Source organism: Dermacentor andersoni, chromosome 4, assembly GCF_023375885.2.
Source record: "Dermacentor andersoni chromosome 4, qqDerAnde1_hic_scaffold, whole genome shotgun sequence".
Classification (NCBI taxonomy): domain Eukaryota; kingdom Metazoa; phylum Arthropoda; class Arachnida; order Ixodida; family Ixodidae; genus Dermacentor; species Dermacentor andersoni.
The window spans coordinates 153,045,196-153,071,607 of record NC_092817.1 but is presented as its reverse complement, the minus strand read 5'-3'; the positions used below and the strand labels follow the sequence as shown (position 1 = coordinate 153,071,607).

Here is a 26,412-nt window from a genome sequence, read left to right as displayed (position 1 = left end):
CACCTATTACTCGTTAACTGCTATACTGCAAACAGAGCACTGTAAAGCAAGAGCGATTCACTCGTAAGAGAAAAATGCCGTAAGATTTACTCACAGTGCAAAAAAAATTTGCTTACAGAAGTATTTTAAGCGCACGTGAGTACGATGGCCAGCAATTCCTGCTATCAGGTATCAATCTGCTCAGATTGCAGCACAGCCACAGTGCTTTCGTTGTTGCATGCACGGCATTGGTTAATCAGCACATGTTAGTAGTGTAGAAATAATTTAGGTATGACGAGCTTGCTTATCAAGAAACTTAGGAGAATGCGCCTTCTGGCTGTGCTCACACCTGGCAGCTGCAGAGAGTCAATGTATGGCAATGTTCTGACACATCCACCTTCTAGACATTAAAAACGCACTGGTTTGTACAAACAAGTACTATATAAAATTGTTTAAAGCACTCTGATGCTTGCCAGTACTTTTTCCAGGATTTAGAAGGTGACCCAGAGATGAAAAGGCAAATACTAAGTCAATGTGGACTGTTTAAATACCATTCCAGAAACCTCGCAATGCTTCTTTTGTGCTAAAGAAATAGTTTACAAGAAAGTTGCATCTGAAGGGACCGAACACCTTTTTTGAAATTCAAATCTCCTGCCACCAAACTGGGGGAGTGGTGACATTGCATATGCTATCACCACCCTTTGCTGCTGGCGGTGAGTAAAATGGTGCCCGACAGACAGCGGTACTGAGCCAAGACAGAGCGGCGCATTCACTGCTGCAGCTGCTTTTTGGTCAAGTGGCGCGGACCATTTGGGCATCACATGGAAGTTGAATTCTCTGCTACTTGCACTTTATGCAGGTTTCGCATGCCAGCAAAACCAGCACAGCTCTACGCGATAACTGAAATGCAAAAGCGTGGGCGGCACAGAGTCGAGCGATAATGAAACCTTTCGACCGTCCAGGCGTCAAGGGTAATTTCAATGCATTCCTTTTTTTCTAAAAATGAAATAGAACTGGACAAGTAGCATTTTATTTTGTCTCGCAATACAAGGATGTTTTGTGCAATAAGTGGTTGAATACTACTGGCAGAATTTAAATGAGGAATGCTTTCGTCGTCGGGTAAGTACTTGAATGTCCTCAGGGAGTCTCCAATAGTGTCCTGCATTTACCTCAATTTCTTCATTATTAGGGCTCTGTTCATGATAATATTGCCACCTTAGAGATTCTCGAGCACTTTAGCCTGACTTAATATTGCCTTAACTGCCCCTTTAAGCTTCAACTACCAAATACAAACTGGGTCTGTCGGACCAAATTGTACCTTTTCTCAGACAAACTTGCCCAGTTTGCACACACTTTTGCTTGCTTGCCACTGCATCTGTAAGCAGGACTGCGGATCAAACGGTTGGGCTTCAACACTTGATTTTATTATACCTTTTACATTCTCTTCCTTATCACATGTTTGGGCAAAATCAATTTAACATTTGCATATGATATATTGTCAATGTAATACGCATTACATGTACAGTTGAGCCTTGTTGCAGCAAAGCTGCATCTCGCTTGCACGTAAATATCTTCATTATGTCCAATATTATAATGATGTTCTCGCTGCAGGCTGATATTGGTGAACATTTTAGATTAACTTTGTTACAACCAATAAGCGATCATATTAAGGTTTGACTAATATCAGGGCCTCACAAAGGAGGAGTTTGCAAACTTTCTGGCTTACCAAGCCTCTTATCACTCTAGGAGAAGTTGTTTTTATATTGTACAAGCATAACTTAGAAAAGCATAACCTTTAAAGATCCTCTCACCAGGCACCATAGAAGAATTTGGCTGGATGTTGTGTGTCCTCTAGGGACTGTTCTGCAGCAAAAATTTTTCAAATTGGCTCATTAATAACAGAGATAGAAATATTTCAGTGCCGCCAACCCATGATTTCAGAAGGTGAGCTCCACTGCACAGCGAGACACTCTCCACTCGCCCGGTCTAGCCTCCACAAGCGAAATTCCTTCCCTGCGTCCTCCGATACCGGACCTCGAGGCTCGTGTGACACATACGTCACGGGCCCCGCCTTCATTTCTTTTTCTCCTTACTTTTTTACAGCGCTGCGCACTTCCGCTGACAGCGTTGCACGCGGGTCTTGTTTTGCGCAGCACACAATTTTGCACGCTGTGCACAAGGAAATTACTAGTGGTATAATTCAGTGCTCCACGAATACTGAGGCAGAACAAGCGGATCGCAGAGCATGATCACACGCTGGAACACAGTAGAAAATGGCAGTTTCGGTACCTGCGCACGTGAGTGCACAACCGTGGAAACAAGCAGAAGAAGCAGAAGTGCATCTCTCTTGCTACGGTGCAAAGTAAAACAAAAAAACGTGCAGACATTCCGTTTGTGCGTTTTATTATTTCTCTAAACTTCAATTCGTCAATTCAAGCAACAGATCACACAAATAACAGACGTTGCCTTGAATAATTATCGAAGACGTGTTGACATGAGCGACGTCACACTGCGGACACGAGTACGTCACCGTCTGGCTTCAAGCACGGTTGCCGTGAGGGAAAGGGAAAATGGCGTTCGGATTGAAATTTCAGACCTTTCCACGGCGCGTAGCGATGTAATTCTTTGCATTAGCGCGCATTGTATGCTCTGTGCTTGTGAGCTCAAAATGGCCAGACTTGCTGAGGGGCCCTTTAAAGTGCTGTGTGAATACATATTCCCCAGAGGGTGCCACAGGCTTTGCAATATGCATACGAGTATGGTTTCCATGCCTGCATCACATACTAAATAGCTGCATTCAGTCGTGGAAAAATCAGTTCACAATAAACAGTGCCATTTTCATATCCTTTGTAATGACAACTAGAACATAAAGAAGCACAACACTGAATAATGGTCACTGTCAAGGTGAGCTCACTGTATCGAAGAAGTTGTAAAGCCATAGCAGTTTCACTTGCTGCAGCCATTAGTGCCAAGTAACACGCACATGCCACGCACAGCTTCCGAGAATGTCAAAAACACACAACACCTGGCAGCCGTTCACTCACTTCAGGGATTACCACCACAACCTCCATGCTTACAGCGCACATGAGTGAAATAAGTACACCACGTGGCAAACATGCGGGAGCACACCGCACAGTATGGCGTACCCTTCTTGTGACAGCGCATGTGACTTGCAGCCGCTGGCCTGTTGGCAAATGTGGCTGAGCAAACGTTGCACTTGTATGGCCGTTCACCAGCGTGCCGGCGAACGTGGACTTGCAAAGTGCGTTTGTCGGCAAATGAGATGGAACACGAATCACATTTGTACGTCCTCTCGTTCAAGTGGCACCGCTGAATGTGTGAGAGAAGATCCTTCCCGTTGATGAATGCAGATTTACAGATGTTGCACATGAACTGCTTCACATCCACATGCCGCAGCACATGCCTCATGGCCAAAGAGTGGCTGCCGTCGAGGGTGTACTTGCAGAATGGACATGTTCTTGGCATTTTCTCGACATGAGTAGCGAGGTGGGCACGCGTTGCACTCCAGTCTGCACAAGGTTGCGAACACAGGCTGCAATAATATGGCTTCGGCCACGAGCACGTCTGTACATGGCAGGTCAAGCCACTTAAATCGTGAAATTCAAGAAAACAACATCCACAGGCGTAGGTGACAATTGCTGACCCTGCCACGACGACGATAGGAGAGTGTCCCTCTTTGCTCCGAGATGCATGGAAAATATGGTCAGCTGCAGTGGCAGGTTTAGCATCTTGTTGTATTTCACAGGTAGAACTCTTTGAATTTCTTGGGGCTAGAGATTCCACTGAAACAGATGAGAAAAGTTACTTTATTATGGTGCAAAGGTAGTTTCAATGTGAAGGAGTACACCTTTGGTTCCGAGAATTAAAGGCTATCGTACAATGCGTCATTAACTGACACTAATATGCATGCATAAAAAAAAAAAAGGAGCCTACCAGAACGCACCAACATCCCACGGAAGGACAAGTTAAGGGCAAGCATGGGTCTTGGAGACAAAAAGTTCACAAGCAAATTAATTTGTCATTTGTGTTGTTTTTCTAATCCCCATATCATGGTGCATGCACCTGCTGGCAAATAACTAGCTCAAAATTATGTCTTTGAGTAAGAAAGCACTCTACTTCTCCTGTGAAATGCTCAGTTTTGCCACTGAAAGTACTGAACTGACCCATTTTGTGTTGCCCACCATTCTAAAAGCATCTATCATAGCCAGGCCATCTCGGTCTTGTTTGAAAGAGCATCTTTGCAGCTTGCTTTCCTGCCTTCAATGCTGCTTCAGAAGAAAACTACTTCGTCTTGTAGCATATAATTTTTGCAGTCATGATTTTTTTTTTCATTTTTCTAGAAAAATGTGTTAGCCAAGTCTGAAATGTTGGGAGCAGTACTGTGTCCCTGCTACTCATTCAATCCTACTGATTTCTTTGATAAATTTTATGATATCGTGTTTTAGGACACTGCTACATTTTAAAATCTCGTAGAAATTGCCAATAAAATTTCATTTTTTCAAAGTTGCAAATTCAAAACTTCAGCTAATACATAGATATAAAAGTTGATGTGCAGACTTGCACTTTTTGAACATTCAGGAACATAACTGTTTAATTTTAGCTCACTTGGTGCAGCACATCTTTTGCAAGTCACAACCCAAGTTTATAACACAAACATAACTGCAATTTATTTTAGGTTGAGTTAGTTATGTAGGGTGTTATGGCGCAAGAGCAGCTACGGCTATGATGCGCCATGCACAGAATGAGAACATATAATTTGATTAAAGTGCTTCAAGCAACAAAAATTATTACTTTAGAGTTTGTTTAAGAAACCCGTTTCTTCTAGAAACTTAAATATATCGTCTAGAGAAACAAGTGCATTTTCAGCTAGGATCAGGGAGGGATGAAGTGGTCTTAGTGTTTTGTAAAGTACATAAAGTATTTGCCCTTTTCCCTCCAATGCCGGACATGTTATTAAAATGCGATTCATAGTTCGAAGTTCTTGGCATTGATTACAAACCAGTTTTTCATTTTTCAATAAAACATGCATTAGATGTGTGTGCCCAATACAAACACAACATAGCATAACTTCCATGAAATGTTTCTGGTAGTATGATGTATTCCACTCTTGCAGCATGGGCTTTACTATATGCAGTTTGTTAACTTTACGGTCTAAATCCTTTCGCCACTTTGAGGTCGTCGTAGCACGGGTCACTCGGGCACAGTCCTTGAATGGAAAAGATTTGTTTCTGACCGTGGTGCTCAGCTCGACCCCCGAAGACCAACTTTTGGCCATCCAGCAAGCCGACGATTCCGCCAGAGCCCAAGGGCTTCTGGCCGCCATCTAGGCGAGGTTGGCCCCCCACCAATCTCCCGGCTACATAAATAAAAGTTATTTCTCTCTGTGTTAGTCTTTCATGGGCTGTCATTGCTGGATATTTATCTGCCTTTTCATTTCCCGGGATTCTGACATGGTTTAAAACACAACAGAGACAATTTACCATGATGTTCACTTTCGCTAAGCATTCTCAGGATGCCGCCGAAAAGAGGCTCGCACTCCGATTTTCTATGGAGAGAATTAAGTGAACTGAGAGAATCTGCGTAGACAACTTTATTATAATCTCCTATTACTATTTTTCTGAAGCCATAAGCAAGGCGTATACTTCGCCTGTAAAAACTGAAGCAAACTGTGGCAACCCAAGACAATTTTCCCAGTGTTCCGATACGACTGTGCTTCCAACATGCTTATTTCCCATCAGTGTAAAACTCGGTGTAATCATCATATTTTTCTTGTAATTCTTAGACATCATACCACGGGGGCAGTCTGTTTGGTCTTTTGGAGACCCTGAGGGCTTCGCTTGGAACATTGTAGTTTTGACACATTTCTTCGAAACGAAGGATAAGTGGTTTCACGCTATGTGGTTTGTTGGTATAGTACATTCTGTTCGTGGTGTAAGTGACGAGTGTGGCATATATGTTTAGGTAGAGCTGCAATTCTGAGTACGTATGAAATTATGAACAAGGTTCTTTGGTGCTCCAAACAGGGTTCGTTACTTTCTACTGGTGCGGTCCCGTACACAGCAGTTGCTAAGCATATTCCGTGATTGTGTGTGGGACCAGACGTTTGATGTATGACTGCCTTGCTGACCCATAATCTATGCAGCTGTAGTCAAGAATGCTCTGCAGGATAGAGCAGTAAATACATAAGAGGCATGTTCAGTCAGTGCACCAATGCGTATGTAACAGGACCTTCAGGACGTTAAGTCCTTTGTTTGCCTTAGTTTTTATGCTGTTAATGTGGCCGATGAAATTTAGTTTATTATCAAAAATTATTCCTACAAATTTTTGTTCGTGCTTTACTGGTAGTGGGCCTTGGTTTAATGTGAGATCTGGGTACAAAAATTTGTGTACAAAAACGGAATCCATTTTTAACGGTCCTTTGTGTAAACTTGTTCATTGTTATCTGGATTTGCTTTTCAGATGTAGACATACTCGAGGCACAGCATGCAATTTGAAGGTCGTCGATGTATAAAGACTACATAATGTTGGATGGTATAACTGAATTTATGGAGTTTATCTTCACCACAAAAAGCGCAGTGCTTAATACGTAACCCTGTGGGACGCCGTTTTCTTGGACAAAGATTCAGGAAAATGTTGCACCGAGACGGACTTGAAATGTTCAGTTTGATAGAAAATCGACTAGACATTGAACATTCCTACTGTTACTACATATTGTAAAATACTATACCTTCGTATGAAGAAAGGGGGTTAACTGAGGGGCCCGATTTTTATTAGTCATAAGAAGCCAACAAACACTGACACCAAGGACAACATAGGGGAAATTACTTGTGCTTAATAAGTGAATTAAAGAAATGATCAATTAATGGAAATTAAAGTGGACGAAAAAACAACTTGCCGCAGGTGAAAATCGAACCCACATCCTTCGCATTTCGCACGCGAAATGCGAAGGTTGTGGGTTCAAAAAATATCCTTGCATAATATGGCTCCAGGATTAGTTTCACACGAAGCAACTTCTTAACGTGCTGAGAGGCTCTGAAGCAATGGTGCATGCTGTGTGAAGGAGTTGGTTAGAACTCAGGCACACTAAGTTGAATGTACTCCTCAAACCTCTGTTTTGGTCTGAAACGAATATGTTTGCTATAACCAAATTGGAAGGAATTGATCAAAGCAACGCTAGGGCTACGACAGATGACGAAGCGTGGGACCCCGGATTAAGTTTCACTCCCTGTGGTTCTTTCCTGTGCACCTAAATTTAAGTACATTAATATTTTTGCATTTTGCTCTATTGAAATGCAACCACTGCAGCCAGGAATCAAACCCGCAAACTTGTGCTCAGCAGAAGAATGCCACCAAGGTGACTGAATTGCAAGGAAAGCCACCACAAAAATCATCTTGGATTGCTGCCCTGCTTTCTTTGCATCTTGAAATACGTGAAGGAGACATTTTCGGCAGGTGCGTGATTTAGCAAGACTGACAATTGACTAGTTTGTGACGGTTCATCTTGACAATGTTCTTTGTCATGATATGGTACAACAGAATTTTGGCAGATGTGCGTGAGTGCATGCATGTTCACTTTCAAATAAATGCACATATCTACAAATGAAGTGACGTGCCGTCTTCCTTCAGTCTCCTATCTTGCATGTGCTGCATACTTCCACTTAATGAGTACAATTTGTTCTGATTAGGCCCAGAATAGAGTCTGTATTTAAATGCATAATGGTGCACCTTTTTTTGGCAATGGCTGTTCCACCAGCAAAGGAGTAATATGGCAGTCCGCTGGATCTTCCCACTGCGTAGACCTGGAGACCCCCCATTGAAGTACTCCTGCCTGAGTTGACTTGGACATGCCCACAGTAAAGAACCACGTGGACTTGACAGCGACCACAGCCTTCAGGTCGCACTGTGAATCAGCATCCGCGTGCATCACCATGGCGGCCAGCAAGTACTGATTTGTGCCCGCTGCTAGGAGGAGGCTGCTCCTTGTCTGTCTAAAAAAAAAAAAAGGATAAGGGCAAGTATGTAGCAATATAGTAAAGTACAGCTGCCAGATGAGCAGGACAACGCAGTTACGAGGCACAGAAACACGACAACAATGTTCATGTGCTTGTGATGATTTTCCAAGAATCCTGGGAGGCCTTACTACGCAATCCAGACAGCAAGAATCAACGAGAACTCATCAGCCAAGCTCTCGCTGCCACCGAGTCCTTTGGGATCCCGACTGACGTATAGAGGCGCTGTAGAGGAAGACCACCTTCTGTGGTGTTGACTGGTGGAAATAAATGTTATTTCTCTCTTCTAACACTGAAACTGCACCTACAGGGGTTTCTTAGAAAGAAAACACAGCAGTTAAAGAAAAAGACACACGAAACCAAATATAATTCTTTTCTAGTTTTTTTTTTCCCCCTACTAATTTTTTTGTCAACTGCTAGACATTTCACTTACCAATATGTGGCCAATAGGGCCACCACCTTTGCTGAGAAAAAAGCGGGAACCGGAGAGGGAAGTGTTTTTTTCCCCCGATAAGTAATGTATGCAATTAAAATTCAAACAAAACGAAAAGAAGTGGCCATACCCCACCCTGATGGAAGCTTTCCGCAAATGAAAATCATTATTCAAAATTTGGTATACCTTCCAGAGTAAAAATAAGGAAAAAAAATATGCAGATCCAACAGACATCTTGGAATCTATGCGAAGCGAACCTTTCACAAAGCGTTTAATCAAATGCCAAAAGTTTGCCTTCATTCATGCGTCTTTGGCGTAAAAGAAACTGGCATGCACGCATGTGCCCTCAAGCACTCGCGCTATGTGATGCGATACTACACAGTGATAATCTCGGAGCTGTTGGTATCGGCATGATGGGAGTATAGGTGCAATTGTGGTGTAACGCTTCAAGCATCGAGCTGCTCTACTGCACTCAAACAAAATTACACCCTTTGTGTTGTATTTTGCCACACAACAATAAACATCATCTGTCTTGTCCGCATTTCCTTTCTTTAATGCTGCGAGCCCGGTATTTCCCAGTAACGAACGGCATGTGCATTATCAGCGTGACATAGCGTTCCCGACAGGAAAGTAGCGGGCGCGGCATTTTCAAGAAAGGAAACGCAAGCAAGGCAGATGACAATTACTGTTGTCTGGAAGATATACACCCCAAGGGGTGTACCTTTGTTAAGAGTGTGGGGAGCCGAGGTTCGATCTCACGAACGGGCATGTAATTCAATTCTTTTTTAAGTGTGAGCTACTCGGCAAGAGAGCAGCAGCGCTCACAGCCAGGAAAGTCTGCCTGAATTCACAAAGAAACCTTCACTTTATAAAAAGACCAGCAGGTGGTAAAGCAAACAGGCTGCTCTGTGTCGTTTCCTTAATCTAGGATTGTGTGTCTGGGGGTGGAGAACAAACAATGTGCAGCTATATTGCTCAGGTGGCCAAAACTGGTTGTGCCGGCTGACGAAATAAGCGCCAGCAACGGTGGCTGCCAGGAATGTGTCGGAGAGAAACAGTTGTGCTTGGACTTGTAGGAGAAAGCTCGGAAGAGAAAAGCGAGAGGAAGGACTGCTCAGTCTTTCAATTTTGGGCTACACGGCAGTTAAAGGAATTGGAAATAAATCTGCTTGTGCCAATTCAGTTGTTTGCTATGTATAAATGCCTGACACTGCAGTTGCAGTGCATGTGCTGATTTAAGGAAAACTGGAAAACTGACAAATCATGTGCCGGTAAAGAAAGAGCCAGTGGCAACTAGTGGCCAATGACACTCTTGAGTATGTGCGATGTTTGAAGGAATCAACATTAACAGAACAGTTCTAATCCTAAATCATTTGAAGGTCAGACAGCAGTATAAGTGGAGCTCATTTCTCCTGATGCTAGAAACCCATATTTTCATGTTGGGCATTTGTACAATCAGCAATGCTTCGGACATGTTTCTTGCACCAGTTTTATCATTCCTAGGCAAATTTGAGGAAATCATTCATAATCTTAAGACAGGTCTGCCATGCACGAGTTTTAAAAGGACTTCTTCTTGGGCAAGTTGGTGCTTATATTTCCTAGGTATACTTTGTGGCACAAAATACATTTCTGGAAAAGGGACAGAAGAAAGGGAGACAGTGAAGCGCCTTGTTGTGCCACAAAGTATACCTAGGAAAGCACGAGTTTTGGCAACGACACCTCACGACTACAGCTAAGAAGCAGCTCAGGAGCCTCTAGCCTTTCGGCTGCTGTTTAAATTTTTATGTGACGCATCTTTCACCTCTTAGCAGGCACTCTGCAATAGTTTCCAGTCTCAACTAAGGGGCCTTTTAAATGAAGAGATTAGCTGACTGGTGGTAGGATTTGAACTAGGGTCACCAGCACAACTACCCAAGAGGCCACAGACTTGGCAAAAAAATGACAAACTTGCCTTACTCCTGCCCATGCATAAAAGCTAGTGCTTTGAAACAGTTGCCGCATGCGCCATGTCACATAGGAACAATTTTCTACCTACCCTCGTCACGCTAATTTTCCCTATCCTTCACTCTGGCAGTTCGCCCTTTGATAGACCATGTGACACTGCACCACATTAGCACATGATGCTGCAACATTCCATCGTTGCTGTACAATAACTCATTTACCATGCACTGGTCGTTACTATGCCATCCACATCATGGAACCTGAAATGATTGCAGATACAGCTAGGTATCTGCAAAATGCTTCCCATCACATTGTTCCCTTTTTTTTTATTTCTATTCATAGTGTAGAGCTCCTGCATGCCAGCCTCGTATTTTCATCATAAACTCCAACTAGTCCGAATTTCTTCATCTTTCAGAATCGCAAGGCCTTTCATCACTGCTTTGCACCCGCCTCCATTTTCATACTGGAAGGTCACCAGATTACTCTTCGTGGCTTCTTTGAGCGTTCCATTCACCGCACCACAGCCCTGCTGCTCGTACCTCCGGAGTTCTGTGAAGGCACCGCCTCGTTTCCCTCAGCTTGTCGGGCCTTGTGCGCTGGGATGTCGGCGGAACTCAGTATGTTCTTTGGCGGAGTCACCAAAGGAATTACCTCTCTGAAGCGCACCTGGTTGCATCACGTCATCATGCGAGTTCGCACACTTCAGTCATGGCAATTCCTGCAAAAGGGCTCATATGCGCAGCTCCACGTCTGCATAGAGAACATTGATACGACTCCAATCGATAGGATGTGAACTGGTCGCAGCACACGATCTGGTGCTGAACAGCTCTGCAAACACTGAAATCGCTGTCAAATCGTGCTGGTCCAAAGACCTAGGGTGTACTTGAAATCCTTGAATACTCGCGTCTGAGCTACAGTTGCTTGATTCATTTCAACAGGAATGAGGGACAACTGAATGGCAACAAGTACTACTTAGCGCAGTGGTGTGGTTTCTCTGGTAGACCCTGTGTCCACTCGTGGCTGTTGTCGCGTTGGCAACCGCAACGTCAAGGGTGTTCGCTTGCAAACCTGGACAAGTTGCTACACGAGAAGTGTGAGCAGTCCAGGCATTGCATTACACAAGGGCCCGGTGGCACCTACAACAACAGTGTCGTATGAATGGCATTCAGTGGCAAAACACCTTATACGAGTAGGTGAAGCCATGGTGCCAGTTGTTTTGAGCACTAAAGCCTACAGGGTTTTATTGAGCACTGATACAATCTCGACCGAGTGAGGCGGGTCTTCACTGCAAGAATCAGAAGACGGCAACGAAGGCGGGAATCGTGATAAAAAAAATGTATTTACTTCATTGGCTTCTCAGTTTCAGTTTCATTTCGGTTTCTAACTACGGGACCTCCTTCTGTATATACTTATCATGTAATTAACGCCATTTTTGTCACGAATAAAACTAATTCTGATTGGTACACGGTTGCAACTCTATCCGTGTCATGAGCAGTTTTGCCTAACACGGGGGCCAGGACGGCTTTATTTAAATAACGCCTCGCGGTCTTGTGGTAGTCTATGTCTCCTTGGGAAACTTGGGGAACTTGTAGAAGTGTCAGTGCCTTTGTCAGTTTCTGAAGTCAATGACTACTTCCCCTTCGTGCCTTCTCCTTTGGGTCCTCCCCTTTGTGTCTGCTCGGGCCGTAGAGGGGTGCGATTTTTCGGGGAAGAGGGCAATTATATCAATATGGGAAGGCACGCTGGAATGTTCCCACACTTGAGAGGTCTAAGTCCAGGCCGAACATAACAGCCCTTTCGGGGATGAGGGAAATCATCTTGATAAGGGAAAGCACACTGGAATGTTTCCCACACTTAAGAGGTCAACCATAACAGCACTGTTGTGCCCCGCCATCAGTTATTCGCGAGTTGTGGTAACACATGAATACAAGCACTGTCCTTGAAGCTAAACATTTCGACAGAATTGCCTGTCTGGTTGGGAAATTTATTAGCACTTTCAGACTGACCCTAACCAAATAAGTGAATTTTATTTGCTCGACGTTTCAGAGCCTACTCAGATCCTTCATCAGTGGGTAACATAAACCGCGTGAAGGGTAGCCTACCCTCCGTGTATATCCACGGCCTTGGCGACATGACGAAAAGAAAAGGACGCCCAGCCAGGTAGATTCCCGCTCGAGGTCACCAACCCCAAAACGTGTGCGCTCGCCCGTAACTCCCCCCCACCTCATCCCCTGAACGGCACTCTCGCGGGTCAAGCTCCCCCAGCACAGGTCATCATCCCAGCCGACCAGCACCGATGCAGCCATGTCACCCTTCCGCTTCCTCCACTCCCCCGCTTCCCGTCTGTGAAGTGTCTCCCCACCTTCCGTACTCTCCCCTCCTTTTTTACAAAATACCCTTTAAAAGCTGGGGCCGTATTCTGTAGCGGTTCCTTTGGGAACCGGTTCCTTTGGGCTGTTGCCATTGGTCGGCGCTTCGTTGTCGTCATCCCTGGTGGGCGGGACGACAAATTTTGATGACGTCACACAGGTTGCCAATCTTCTGGAAAGGAACCGGTTCCCTGCTAGGAGAGGAACCGCGGAGAAGTGGTTCTCTCGAGGGTCGCGCGCGGGGGCGAGCATGATGTCGAGGGTTGCTAGGGCAACCGTGGCTGCCGGCTAATCTCGCGCCAGCTGACGAGCCGGCACCTAGACGAGACGAGACAGAGACGGCAATGGCGGCTCCTTTGGTTGTGTTGCTGGCGAGCGCCGAGAGGCAACGACGCGACGCGTTCGGCATGGCCGAAGAAGAGTTTCGAAGGCATTTTAGGCTCTTCAAAGACATAGTGTGAAGTCTTTGCGATGAGCTGGAAGGACATCTCGGACCTCAAAGATTTCGTGGTGTCGACGCTACGATGAAAGTGCTGTGCGCGCTGCGGTTTTTTGCCGCCGGGAGCTTTCAACAGTGCGTCGGGAATGAAGAAGCGATTGCACTGTCGCATCCTTCGGTCAGCCGGATCATTACAGCCGTCGCCAAGGCCATTACGGTTGTGGGCAAAGAAAAAGGATGTGTTGGATTCCCATCCACGGCCTAGAAAGCCGCCGTCAAGGAAGGCTTTCTTAGCCGTGGAAAAATTCCAGGATTTCTAGGATGTGTGGACGGGAGTCTGATAGCCATCGTTCGCCCTAAGAAGCTCGGCCCCGGCGAAACGGAATCGTACTGGAGCCGTAAAGGGTATTACGCCCTCAACTGCATGGTTGTGAGTATTGTTCATTGACAAATATTTTCGATATGTGATTGCGCGAGTGCACGTTGTAAAAAACTTCGTTTCGTTATTTTTCATCAATTGCCGGTAACACTTGCGTTCCTATTCGAGAAAGTAGCGTTTGTGTTGTATGTGTAATGACGACTTTGATCTTGGCAATAGAACCCGGCCGCACTTTTTCCGTGCTCTCTAATCACAGTTGAATAGCCTTTTCGATGCTACAATGTAAACACATTACGCGCGACTTAAACCGGAATAGACGCCGTAGCAGTGAAGGGAGTCTTCGTCTGCGAGCGATCCTAACAGAAGACGAGCCCTTGTGATTCTTATTCGACGTAAAACTAAAGCATTGTGGCCAACAGACTGTAAACGTGAAAAGGAGCATCCCATCAATGAAAATGGTGTGAGGGAGAATGAGAATGTGTGGACACTCATTTGCTCTAGCTGTTAATACGGAACATGCTGCCACTTCCGCGTTCTTTCGCTTGTAATAGGCACTTTTTCTGGAAAAACAAGAAAAAAAAAACACAGGTGGCACTCTCTAGCAGAATCTTGTACAATATGGACGGAAGAAACCAAAGGAATTATTTTGCACATTGTGTTGTGACCGCACGCCATACATGAGCACATGTACACATGCCAACATTGCATTTGTAGGTTAAGATGACATTGTTATCATGCTGATGATTAGTTCAACTGCCTACTGCGTATGTTGATATCTCCTTTTCTGTAATTGTGTTGGCTGACTGAACAGTAACTGATTGGCAAGTAGTGTTGTAAGCAAAAGCTTGTGCCAGATATTTGTTGCAGTGGCATTGACACCTTCTCTTTGCTTTCTCTTACGAGGTGTGTCATGCAAAGCTGAATATCCTGGCAATTGACCCACGGTTTCCGGGATCGTGCCACAATTATTTCGTTTGGAGGCATTCTGCATTTCGCCGCCGCCTCACTCGTGGCCTGTTACTTCATGGAGAAGTCTTGCTTGGTAAGTGCACCTAAAGTAGCAGTGCTTCTTCCACATGTAAAACATACACAGTCAAATAGTTTTGCATCCTAGCAAGCTTTAAGAAAGCGTGATTTGCTAGAAATGTGTTGTGAATGCAGCAGTACCTAATGAACCTGCAGCGACTATCGAGAGAAACATGTCTCTGTTAGAAGGCAGATATTTTTACCAGCATGTATACAACAGCTGACATGTTATTCTGTTTATTTACTTATTAATTTCAATACACTGAATGCCACGTGGAGCGTTACAGGCAGGGGTGTAATTCTACAGAACACGTCGAAATGGCAGTTTTCAAGTATGATGGAAAAGGATTGGTGACAATGGACTCGGGTAGCTGGTTCCTGGTCACTGTCCTTGGAACGAAGGAATAAGCGTGTGCGTGAAACTTTCGGCATCGACGTTAGTGATCGGTGTAGTATATATTGCAGAAAAGTGCAAGTTGCGCTATTTTTCTTTGTGTCACAATGTCTGCAATTTTTTTTGTTGCAGCGACATGTGGTGCTGGAGTGATTAGAAAGGATCAAACGGGTAGCTCGAGTTCGGGTACCTTCACGAGAAGAGGTACGAAAGGTAGAGTAAGGATCCCAGATACTGGCAGCATATTCGAGAGTAGACCTTAGAAGTGTTTTATAAAATAACACTTCTGAAGAGAGAAGAGCTAATTAGTTTTAGTGGAGGATGTACATTTAGGGAGAAGCAAATGGGATGAGCGGAGCAGAAAACCACGAGTATGAAATAAATATTACATGTCCAACTTAACCTGAGAATGAGATTTGCAGCCGAGACAACAGGTGAAATTGGGCTTTTCTTTAAAATGAGTCGAACTTTCTTTACAACTTTCTGGGAAGGTCAATGTTCGATAGATATTGCAACAATAAATCCAAGCCCCGCTGCTGTTGTAAAAGGGCCCTGGCGTAGACTGTGTTCTTGCATTGTGCCTTAATGTATCCACGTTCGTTCACTGACGTGCAACACTTTACAGGGGACTCTGGGTACCCGCTAGAGCCATGGATCATGACTCCTGTGCCTGGTCACCCAAATCGCCTCACGGCAGAGGGGCGCTATAATGAGGCACACGCATCAATGCGAAATGCCGTTGAGCGGTGCATAGGAGTCGTCAAGAGCCGCTTCGATGCCTGCAGAGGTATCGGGTGCTTCCACTACTCGCCTCAGAAAGCAGCCACTATTGTTGCAGCTTGTGCAGCGCTGCATAACCTCTGCCTTGCAGCAGGCGTGCCTCTGCCAGACGACCCAGGTGACGACGGTGCACATGACGACAGCGCACAGGATCCAGCCCAGGCACAAGTGCCGCTTCAAGTACAGGTGCCACCGCAGGCGCACCCTGTACAGCCTTCTCGAGCTTTGTTTCAAAGAGACCGTGCGGTGCGTGAATCCATAGTTGGTGTGTTTCGGCTGCCCAGAAATTTGCGCATTGCCTACCTGCAAAGTGTGCGCCGGCGCATTCGCTGGCAAATGAGGCGGAGACATGTGCTGGTGTAACATGTTTTATTTTTATTTTCATAAAAGTAAATAGGCCGTGCACTTCAACATAACACATAGCGTGTGCTCACATGTGGCTAATCATAGTATGCTGCATACTGCAGTAGTGAAAAGCACATGATTTGTCTATGTTGAGCATGACAGATACACATACAGTGACAAATAACCATGTGCCATTATGTTACTCCTTTGCTTTGTTCACTGTGCTTTTGAATATTGTCTCGCCAGGGAATTTTCTTTAAATAAAGGTTATTTCCAAGGTGAATGGCAACCAATCTTGCATTGTTGAATATTGCTCTGCAATGCCTATTTTACTGTGCAGTATGCATTGTTCCAAAGCTGAAGATGTCTGTTCATGTGTGACACGCAAGAGCAGCATGAGTTACACAGCAACTGAAATGTTGTCAGCAATCTGTATAGCACATATTGAAACGTATAGCAACAAACGAGACATGTCAAGCACTTATTGGAGCAGGATTTCTTTAAATAGCAAACACTCATGCTTACTACTGCTTTGTTTAAACTCAAGAGTTGCTTCAACATTGCATTTCTTGCACACATGATTTCACATAATGCTCGTAATTGCTGCTTAACAAGGTGCAACAATATAAACAAAATCATGACAATGAAACATTTCTTTATTTATTCATTTTATTCATTGGGTACCTGCTTCGCCATTCAGGCATTACAGCAGGGAGGGTACAACTCATATAAATGAACACTCAGAGTTACACTCATAAAACATGGAAGAAATCATCATTTGAACAAATACAGACAGTGTCAGGTGGTAGAGTATTCCAGTCTCTTATAGTACGAACATAGAAAGAGTAGCGGAAAGCGTCGCTTTTAACCCTCTATTGCATGGCGTCCCATATTTGGCACATACCGGTTACCATTCTTTTTCGCGTGTGTGAGATTCCCAGTTGAGAATGCGATACCGTCAGAGTAAATCTCGTAGTTATGCGCACTTATTATGGGCAAGTGCTGCCATCTCTTGAGTGATACGCAAAACAGAGGTGAAGTAGATTTTGGGATGCGACGTGAAACTCGGAGGGGGCAAATACGAGCAATTGGTTTTTTTTTTCTCTGAAAAGTTCGACCGCCCAAAAGTAGAAAAATTATTTTGGCATATTTTTTGGCCTCGCCAATTCAAGGCAGTTACTAGTTTTGTCAATTTTGCCTGCAACTACAGCAGAGAAACCGAAATCGGTGTGTGCCATATTTGGCACAGTATGAACTTGAAATACAAAATATGGTAACGTGCTGCCATCTGTTCAATAGCCCGAAGCTGCAGGTCACTCTATCACAAGATGTAATTTTGACGATCGGTACGGTGAGGGCGAATTGTCTACCAAACAGCCGCCTGAAAAGTGAAAAGGAACTGAAATGTAAAGGAAGTGGTGCTTCAGAGGCACTCACAAGCGCGATAGATGACGTAGAGTTATCGTGTGTGCGTTGATACGACAACCGCGCCGTGACATTTCTGTCGAGCTTTGTTGGGAGAGATCCAGTCCAAAAGACTCAGCGCTGGTTTACCTCCGCCAAGGTGTTTCGCGAAATTGATTGCCCCAGCGTAGTAAAGGTCCATAACAGGCACATGGGTGGTGTCGACCTGCTGGACTCTCTGTTTGGACTTTACTGCATACATATCAGATGTCGAAGAAATGGCACTTTCGAATTTTTACGCCTATGCTAGACTTATCGGTACTAACAGCATGGGTATTGTACAGGAGGGTGCAGGAGCAGCTTAGTAGGAGACAAGTACTACCGCTGGCTCAATTAAAAGCAGAAATTGCAGAATGCCTTACCTCGCATAACAAGTGCCTACCCAACTAGCGACCAGGAAGGACTTCTAGTCAGGACATCGAATTCCATGTTCAAGTCAAAAAAGCACAGGGACCAGCGGCCGCAATGCCACCCAAAGACGACCGATCTGACCAAGTCAGCCACTGGCCAGAATTTGACGAGAAGAAACAAAGATGTAAGCGGCCACCTTGCACAAACAAGTCGTTGGTAAGATAGAAGAAGTGAAACATTCATCTGTGCCTGAACGCAGCAAACAACTGTTTCATTTCATTCCCCACATCACATTAAAAGGCCACCGTCCGCGAAGCTTTGTTTTCCGCCCATGGCAGCAAGAGCGCTCAGCCATCTTCATGGTGTGCCATATTTGGCACAAAGCTTTATCTTTATTATTACAGTCATGTTTGTTCATTCAATCAATAATGAAAGCTGAAAAAATGACTTTCATAATTCATGCAATAGAGGGTCAAAAGGAATCTCACATATTTTAAATTTGTGATCTCGTCTTTTAGAAACATATGTGGGCGGCTGAAAATAGTTACCTGGCTATCCCCGTATTAGAGTGGTATATGTTATGAAGAAATTTTAATCTGAGATTTCGGCGACGGTGTTCAAGAAGATGCCACTTTAATGCTTTTTTGCTTTCTGTCATGCTAAGCATCCTGTCATAATTGCCAAGGACAAACCGAACTGCCCTGTTCTGCACTTTTTCTAGTTTATCTACAGGTTCTGTAGCATATGGATCCCAGCAAACACACGCATACTCCAGTGTACTGCGCACATGTGTGAAATACAGTTGCTCCCTAAGTTTCTGTGGCAAGCTACTAAAGTTACGCTTCAAAAAATCTAATGCTCCGACAGCCTTGTTCCTAACATGAGTAAAGTGTCTGTTCCACCTTAGATCAGCAGAAAAAAATACATCTAAGTATTTATATTCTGACACTTGTTCAAGAGTAGCATTATTTATAGTGTTACGATTGCTGTCGTATGAGCTCTTCCAGGTAAAGGTGACGTGGACACTCTTTTTCTCATTCAGTGACATTTTCCATTTTTCACACCATATGGCAATCAAATCCAAATCGTGTTGTAGTGCTTGCTGGTCAGATTCGCTGTTGATGACCCTATATACTATACAGTCATCTGCAAACATTGTAAATATTTATTTATTTATTTACATGTACCTTACAGGCCTTCGAGAAGGTATACTGTAAATGGGGAAATACGGTAACATATTAGTATGGAATCGGGAAAGAAATAAACTGCAGCATAATGAAAGGAGTACGCACAGAACATGGAAAATTATTACATTAGCAAATACAATATGTAGAGCAATAACAATAAATGGTAAACAACAACATAATAGCATAATAACATTGTAAACATTTTTGCATGTTATACAGTAGTAAGTATTGTAAAGAAATTGGGACCACTGAAATTCTTTAACTTGTAGAAAAAATGCAAGAAAATTACAAAAGACATGACGTGTTTAGACGGTTGAAACGGCATATTGATCGTTTAGCAGATTGCGAAATGCAGTGTGTTTATATTGGCATGCAATGGTATCTGGTAGTGCGTTCCATAAACGGACCGCACGGGGCAAAGTTGAAAAATTAAAAGCGTGTGTGTTGCCATAAATCGCGACAGCGCGTCGACTTGGCGTTGACCTATTGAAACCCATGCGCTGATGTTCACCTCTTCGTCGGGCTCGAAGAACGGCGGGCAGACTCCGATGGCGCTCGCCCTTCCAACTAGGGAGAGGACGCGCCCTCGCGGTCCGGGCAGGCTGCCTCCTCCGGTTCCTCTGTGATTAACACGTTTGTTAGAATATGGTGCGCAAAAGCTCCGTCAACGAGTGTGCTTACCTGCTTTCGGCGTGCAAGGTGGCTGCATCACGGCGGGCATTATACACATCTTTCTTCCACACGCCGCGCCATTGGGCTGCAGTTTTCACTGCCGGGCCCTCAGCATTCAGCAAGGCAGTCACTGGCTGCCAGAGCTCCTCCTTGCGCGCCGCCGTCAGCTGTTGACCCAGCACACACAACGCCTTCGCAAGGTAGGGGTGCTCTTCAACAAATGACACGAGTATATCGCGCGGCCTCGCTCAAACATGAGGACCCAGTTTCGGATTCGGCGCGCAAACTGGCAAGTCCAAAACGTAAACAAAGCGAGGCAACTTGTTTGCATAACGTATGGCACACCACCTAGCGACTAAATAAGAAAACAACACAAATAAAATTACAACTACCAGTAGCGGTCTGCGCCGCAAGCTAGCATTTATTACTGAAAATATATTTGCAAGTGTTCTATACAAACCAATGTTTTTTTATCAAACCAGCAACATCCTTCAATTGCTATACCGTCCCCTAAGTACAAACAAAAATGATGACGTGATCTTCCGGCAGACCGCCGCTCGTTGATTGGTTCCCCTCACGCCGCCCCGTTCCACTCTTTCTCCGAGTGACGTAATCCAGACGTAACAGCCAAAGGGAACCGGTTCCCAAAGGAACCGCTACAGAATACGGCCCCTGCACACCGCCACTCCCGAAGAATAACCCCTGAATAACCCCTGAAGGAGCCGAATAGGCTCCGAAACGTCGCGCTAATAAAATTCACTTATTTGGTTGGAGTCAGTCTGAAAGTCCTAAGCACTGTCATCAAAACACTGCACACCTGTCCGCTGCAGCTAACTGGGAATGACACAGGCTGAAACAGCCACTACTACTTCGTGACGAAACCATTCAGCTAGGCCGCAATTTTACCTTGTCTCTAGAACAGGAAAGGCGTTAGGATAATCCTTCTATCAGTTTCCCCGTGTCGAAAGAAAAGTCAGAACTCTGCCCGGACTGACTGCCGCCTGTGATGAGAAGGGTGGCCCAGAAATTCACTGCATACCTGCCTGCATAAAGGACTGGGAATCCGGGGATGCAGCAAGCACCACTTGTAACGTTAGTCGCTGTCTAGTGACGGAAACGGTAATCACGGGGTCTAAACGTAGCCGCGATACAAGTACACAATTTAACACACGACCATGGCCCAGTGTTGCCAAATGTCGGCGGGCAAAAGTCGCTATGTATCCTCAATCCTCAACCATAGCCTCTTTTTTCATGCCTGCCCACTGCCGGGAGGAAGAAAGCGCGCCGTCCGTACCGCGTAGTTCATGCGCCCGCCACCAGATCGCGCTGCCTTCCCATACCGTCTGAGAGCAGACGACGCGACGACGCTGCTTGCGCGCGCGCTCGTGGAGACACGTTTGGCGTTCGTATTTGACATGGAACTATAAATAAAATCGCACGTTGAATTGATGTTTCTAGACAATGTGCATCGGAAGTAAGCAACACAAAACATGTTTTGGAGAGTCAGCCCTTCACCAGAAAGCGCCGAACTGTGACATCATAGTTCACATTTTGAGGGTCTTTCGTGAGAGCGGTTTCATTTCAAACACTTTAGCCAAGTCGTGTTTGTCTGTCGCCTTCATTGGAAAATCTGTGAATATTGGGCAAAAAAAAAAAAAAAAACTTTGTCAGCAATAGTTTCAGCAGGTTCTCTTGGTATTCTGGCGTCGAACACATCAAGGTGTTGCGCTCGCGGAGAATTGCAGCCTCCACTCGCAGCCTCATTCAAAGAGTGATTTATGTGCCTTCTTCTTGCGAGAAGAACGCTGATAAATTTCTCTATTGCGCAGAGAACCTCTAAACGTTGTCCAGATGGGTAGATGAGTCCACCGCGGTCTTGGTGCTTTATCAGCGAGTGCGAGGGCACCCATGCGTTTGGCTTCGTTAACAGGCTGACGCATTCTACACAATCGATCTTTTCTTGTACAGCTCTTGCCAAGTAGCCGCCTACCATAGCCAATGCTGCGTCACCTGGAGCAGGAAGCCGAGGCTGTTCTCGCTTGAGTCGCTCTGTGCGCTCTCTACATGCATCTCCAGGAAATTCCTTGCTGGTACTTCCCTAAAGTTTTTCTGTTGCGGCAGCGTTGACTAGCAATCGTTGCCTTCTGCTGCCATTACGTTGCTCGTACTTGACGCTGACGTGATGCTAGTCTTCGGAGTCTTCTCAATACCTGAGAGAACAGCTCGGGCATCCCTTTGATCATTTGAGCCTGCTGACTTAATTCTTCAGCCAGCCAAAAAACGACTTGATTGGGTCAGACATTTTCCTCCTTAAAACAAAGTGAAAGTACGTCTCTTCAAGAAGATATCGAACGCAGTCAACATTTGAATGAGTAGTAAACACCAGGCCTTCGTAAGTTTCCTTGGTTAAGAAGTTCTTCGCCAGGCAGTGGCTTTTAATTGAAATCGGCCAGGTAGTCGAGGAAGTTTGTTTCAAGCCAGTTTAGCCGTTCATTGCCTATAGATTCGAACTGCTCGCAGTCGGCACTATTCTGGTGTATGTGCTGGGTACAATTGCTCACGTTCATGAGCATGAACCAGTGGTGCACGGTGTCCATGAATTCAACCGTCGGTCCCACACCCGCGAAACTTGCGTTGCATATGTGTGGCCCCCTTGCTCTTGCAGGGGCTTCAGTGCAGCTGTCACGGCAGGAGACAAAACTTGAATTGCTCTCTTCACGTTAATTTTTTCAATATTTGTGGGAACACGGGTTTTCTTGTTAGAAATATAACTCGCTGTACAATTGTACAGCGAGTTCAATACAGCGAGCCTGTACTGTTGCAACAAGCAGCTGCCACCTGCTGGACCATTTTGATTTTTTTATTTGTCCTATAACAGCTACTATATCCATCACCTACAGGGCCCTTTTTCTAATAAATGTACAAGATCAGAATTATAGCTATCAGTTCTGTGCATCTGTTGCAGTGCAATTTGCCTTCAGTAGACCAATAGGTGAGAATTTCATTACTTTTGTTCTGCTAACAGAAAAGTAATTATTGGCCATCAGATGATGCAGTCTTATCAGAAATGGCTATTGAACCAATCTCCCTCTTGATGATGATTAATGTTTAATGGCGCAAGGGCATCTAAGGCCAAAGAGCGCCAGGACATGTGTTATGGATTAGTAAAATTGTGAGATTAGGGCAATGATTTAAAATAAAGGCTGTATAGAGGCCTACACGTAAGATATATCTTTAAATACTAGTGAATGAATTCTAAAATAACCACGAAGATAAATATAAAGCCTTAAATGCATTGGTTATGGCCACACATGGTAAATTATTGCGGATTGTCCGAGTCCCTTGCTGTACAATTCTTGCCTACGCAAGAAGTGCAAGAGCTCAGACATACTTTTGTGCATCAGACTGTGCCTCACCTGTGAGGCGCAATCTGAAGGTTAGGATGGTATGAGATGATGTCGAGAAAGTTAACTTGCGCAAGATAATTAAGCACTCTTTTATAGTTAAATATTGCATTCTCTGATAAGAACATCGAGGGATGGGGGGGTATATGGTGTGAGTATAGTTCTCTAAAATGAGCCAATCGGTGTCGGTGAAGTTCAGGACATTGAATGAGGACATGTAGGACGGTTAGGTTCTCACCACAGCGTGTGCACGTCGGTGGGTCAGTTGCAGTCAAAAGGTATTTGTGTGTGCCATAAGTGTGACCTATTCTGAGTCGTGCCAGGGTAACTTCGGTGTGTCTATCAAGCTTCAATGGGAAAGGTTTCGTTAATTGCGGTTTAAGCAGGTGCAGCTTATTTTCAACTTCCTTGTCCCACTCAGCTTGCCAATGATTATGGAGCGCCTTTCGTACCGCAGGTTTCATATCTACACCAGGTACCCAGCTTACATCAATTGTATCCCGATGAGCCGCTTCCCCAGCATTTTTGTCCGCTATTTCATTGCCTGCGATACCAGAGTGGCCTGGCACTCAGCATAAAACAAGAGCAAGGTTTTGTTTATGCGCTACGTGGATCTGTTTAAGGAGCTGGTTAATTACAGGGTTTCGGCTTGCCTTGCCACAGGAGAGGGCTGTGACAACGCTTAAGGAATCTGTGTATATTATAGACTTTTCTATTTTGTGTTGTACTATATAGTCAATAGTGATCAGAATACCGTACGCTTCCGCTGTAAAAATGCTGCTATGTTTATGCAAGGTTTTAGTGTTGGAGAAGTTTGGGCCATGGGCTGCACATGATACTGAATTTGCAGACTTTGAAGCATCAGTGAATTAAAAAAAAAAAAGAATGCAGTAGATCTGTACTTGTCTTCAAGAGCCATGAAATGTTGCTGGATGAGGGCACTTTGACAACTCTTTTTCTTAAGCTCTCTAAAGGACAAGTCACAAGTGACAGGATATTGCTCCCAAGGTGGGATGGGTTCAGAAGAGTCACTTTCCTGCAGATCTGTGAAAGCTATTGCAAGTTTTTCCGCAACAGATTTTACTGCCAACGGGAACGGCGGGGCGTGTGAAGGCCTGTTTAAGTACAACTGATTTGTGGACTGATCACTTATGAGTGCTTTGCATGGATGTTGTTTTAGTGACGTGATTCTTATTGCATAGGTGATTCCCAGATATGTTCGTTGATAATCCAGTGGCCACTGATCCGATTCTGCATATAGACTTTGGACGGGGCTCGTCCGAAAGGCACCAAGCGCTAGACGGATACCTAAGTGATATACAGGATCGAGTACTCTAAGTGTTGTCTTTGAAGCCGACTGGTATACAATACATCCATAGTCTATGCGGGACAACACAAGGCTTTTAAAAAGAGACAGGAGGCAATACCTATCTGTTCCCCACGACTGATGAGATAAAATCTTTAAAAGGTTCATGGTTTGAAGACATTTCAGTTTCAACTGTTTTATATGCTGTATGAAGGTTAGCTTACTATCGAAGATTACGCCTAGAAACTTTTGTTCTTTTCTATTTATCAGGTTTTTCCCATGCATCGTAATACAAGGGTCAGGATATACCCCTCTACGTCTGGAAAACAGCACACAGGAAGTCTTTTCTGCACTGAATCTAAACCCGTTTTCGTCGGCCCATTTCGTGAGCCGATTAACAGTCAACTGGATCTGGCGTTCACATATGGACAGGTTGCAGGATTTAAAGCTGATTTGGATGTCGTCCACATAGACAGAATAAGACACCATTGGTGGTATAACAGAGCGGAGAGAGTTCATTTTGATTATAAAAAGTGTGCAACTTAGCACACCTCCCTGTGGAACACCGTTTTCTTGAATAAAAGTGCGCGATAATACATTGCCAATTCTTACGCGGAACTTCCTTTGAGATAAGTAATCTTGCAAAATGTTCAGCATACTACCACAAATTCCATAGGACGACAGGTCTTGCAGAATACCATATCGCCAGGCAGTATCATATGCCTTTTCAAGATCAAAGAATACAGATAGACAGTATTGGCTGTGTACAAATGCGTCACGTATATATGACTCAAGCAGAACAAGATTATCGGTTGTCGACCTCGCTCTTCGGAAGCCAGATTGGTGAGGGTCAAATATACCGTTATATTCGAAAAAGAACACAAGGCGACGGTTAATAATTTTTTCAAATACCTTAAGTAGACAGCTGGTCAGTGCAATTGGTCTATAGCTATTAACTAAGGAAGGGTCTTTGCCGTGTTTGAGTATTGGTAGGACTATTGCTTCTTTCCCCGCAGGGGCGTCTGCGTCAGCAGGCGTTTGGTGCGTTGCGACACCACGGACCCGAGCACACGAGGGTTGGACCCTCCCGCGTGTAGCCGTGCGCGGCTTAGCCGTGTCCGGGGAAAGGGGGATCCTGGAGGTTGAGCCGATGCCGGGTGTTCGGACCTTTAAGGCCCCCCGGCGGAGGCAACACACCTCTTTGGCCTCTGCTTCACGTAGACGGCACCCCCGGACTGACCCACCCGGGGGAAATCGGTAGTTGCCTTTTCCTGTCTCTCGCTCTCCCTCCAACCTTCGTCTTTCCCTCACTTTCCATCTTTCCTGTCTTCTCCTAACTTCCGCTCACTTCCAATTTTTCCAGGCAGCAAGGGTTAACCCTGTGTGAATAACCAACCTAGGTTATCTCATATTTGGTTATAGTGATAACGTACAGCTGGCGTTTGCAGGCCCTGTTTTTCAGGCCCTGCAGCGTCCCCTTGTAGGGCTCCACGGTGGGTGGTTGGCGTTATTGCCGAAATTTACATTATTCTATGGCTAGTTCCTTCCCTGCCCTCCCAGATCGCCCTCAGAAAAGAGGGCGCACCGAAGATGTATTTCAGTTTTTTGGACGACAAAGACCGAACTTTCCACGATTTCACGTCATTCATTCAGAAAAGCCAGATAAACAAGTGCGAAATATCTCCCCTTTTCTAGTTTCCAAGTCCTTAACAGATGTCCTTGGTCCAGGCTACAAGGTATCAAGGCTGGCAAGTGGTGATCTCCTGTTAGAACTGCATGATCAGAAACAATACGATAAGTTGCCCAGTCTATTGTCATTTGGGGATGTTCCATTGACAGTAACTCCTCACCGCACTTTGAACACCACCCGCGGCGTTGTGTCTGATGACGATTTGCTCCAGCTGACAGAGGCT

At 44.9% G+C, this 26,412-nt stretch overlaps 1 pseudogene; it reads right to left on the bottom strand.

Annotated features, from left to right (window-relative positions):
* Positions 1-991: 991 nt before the first annotated feature.
* Positions 992-22,570, bottom strand: LOC126537949 (uncharacterized; annotated as a pseudogene).
* Positions 22,571-26,412: the final 3,842 nt, after the last annotated feature.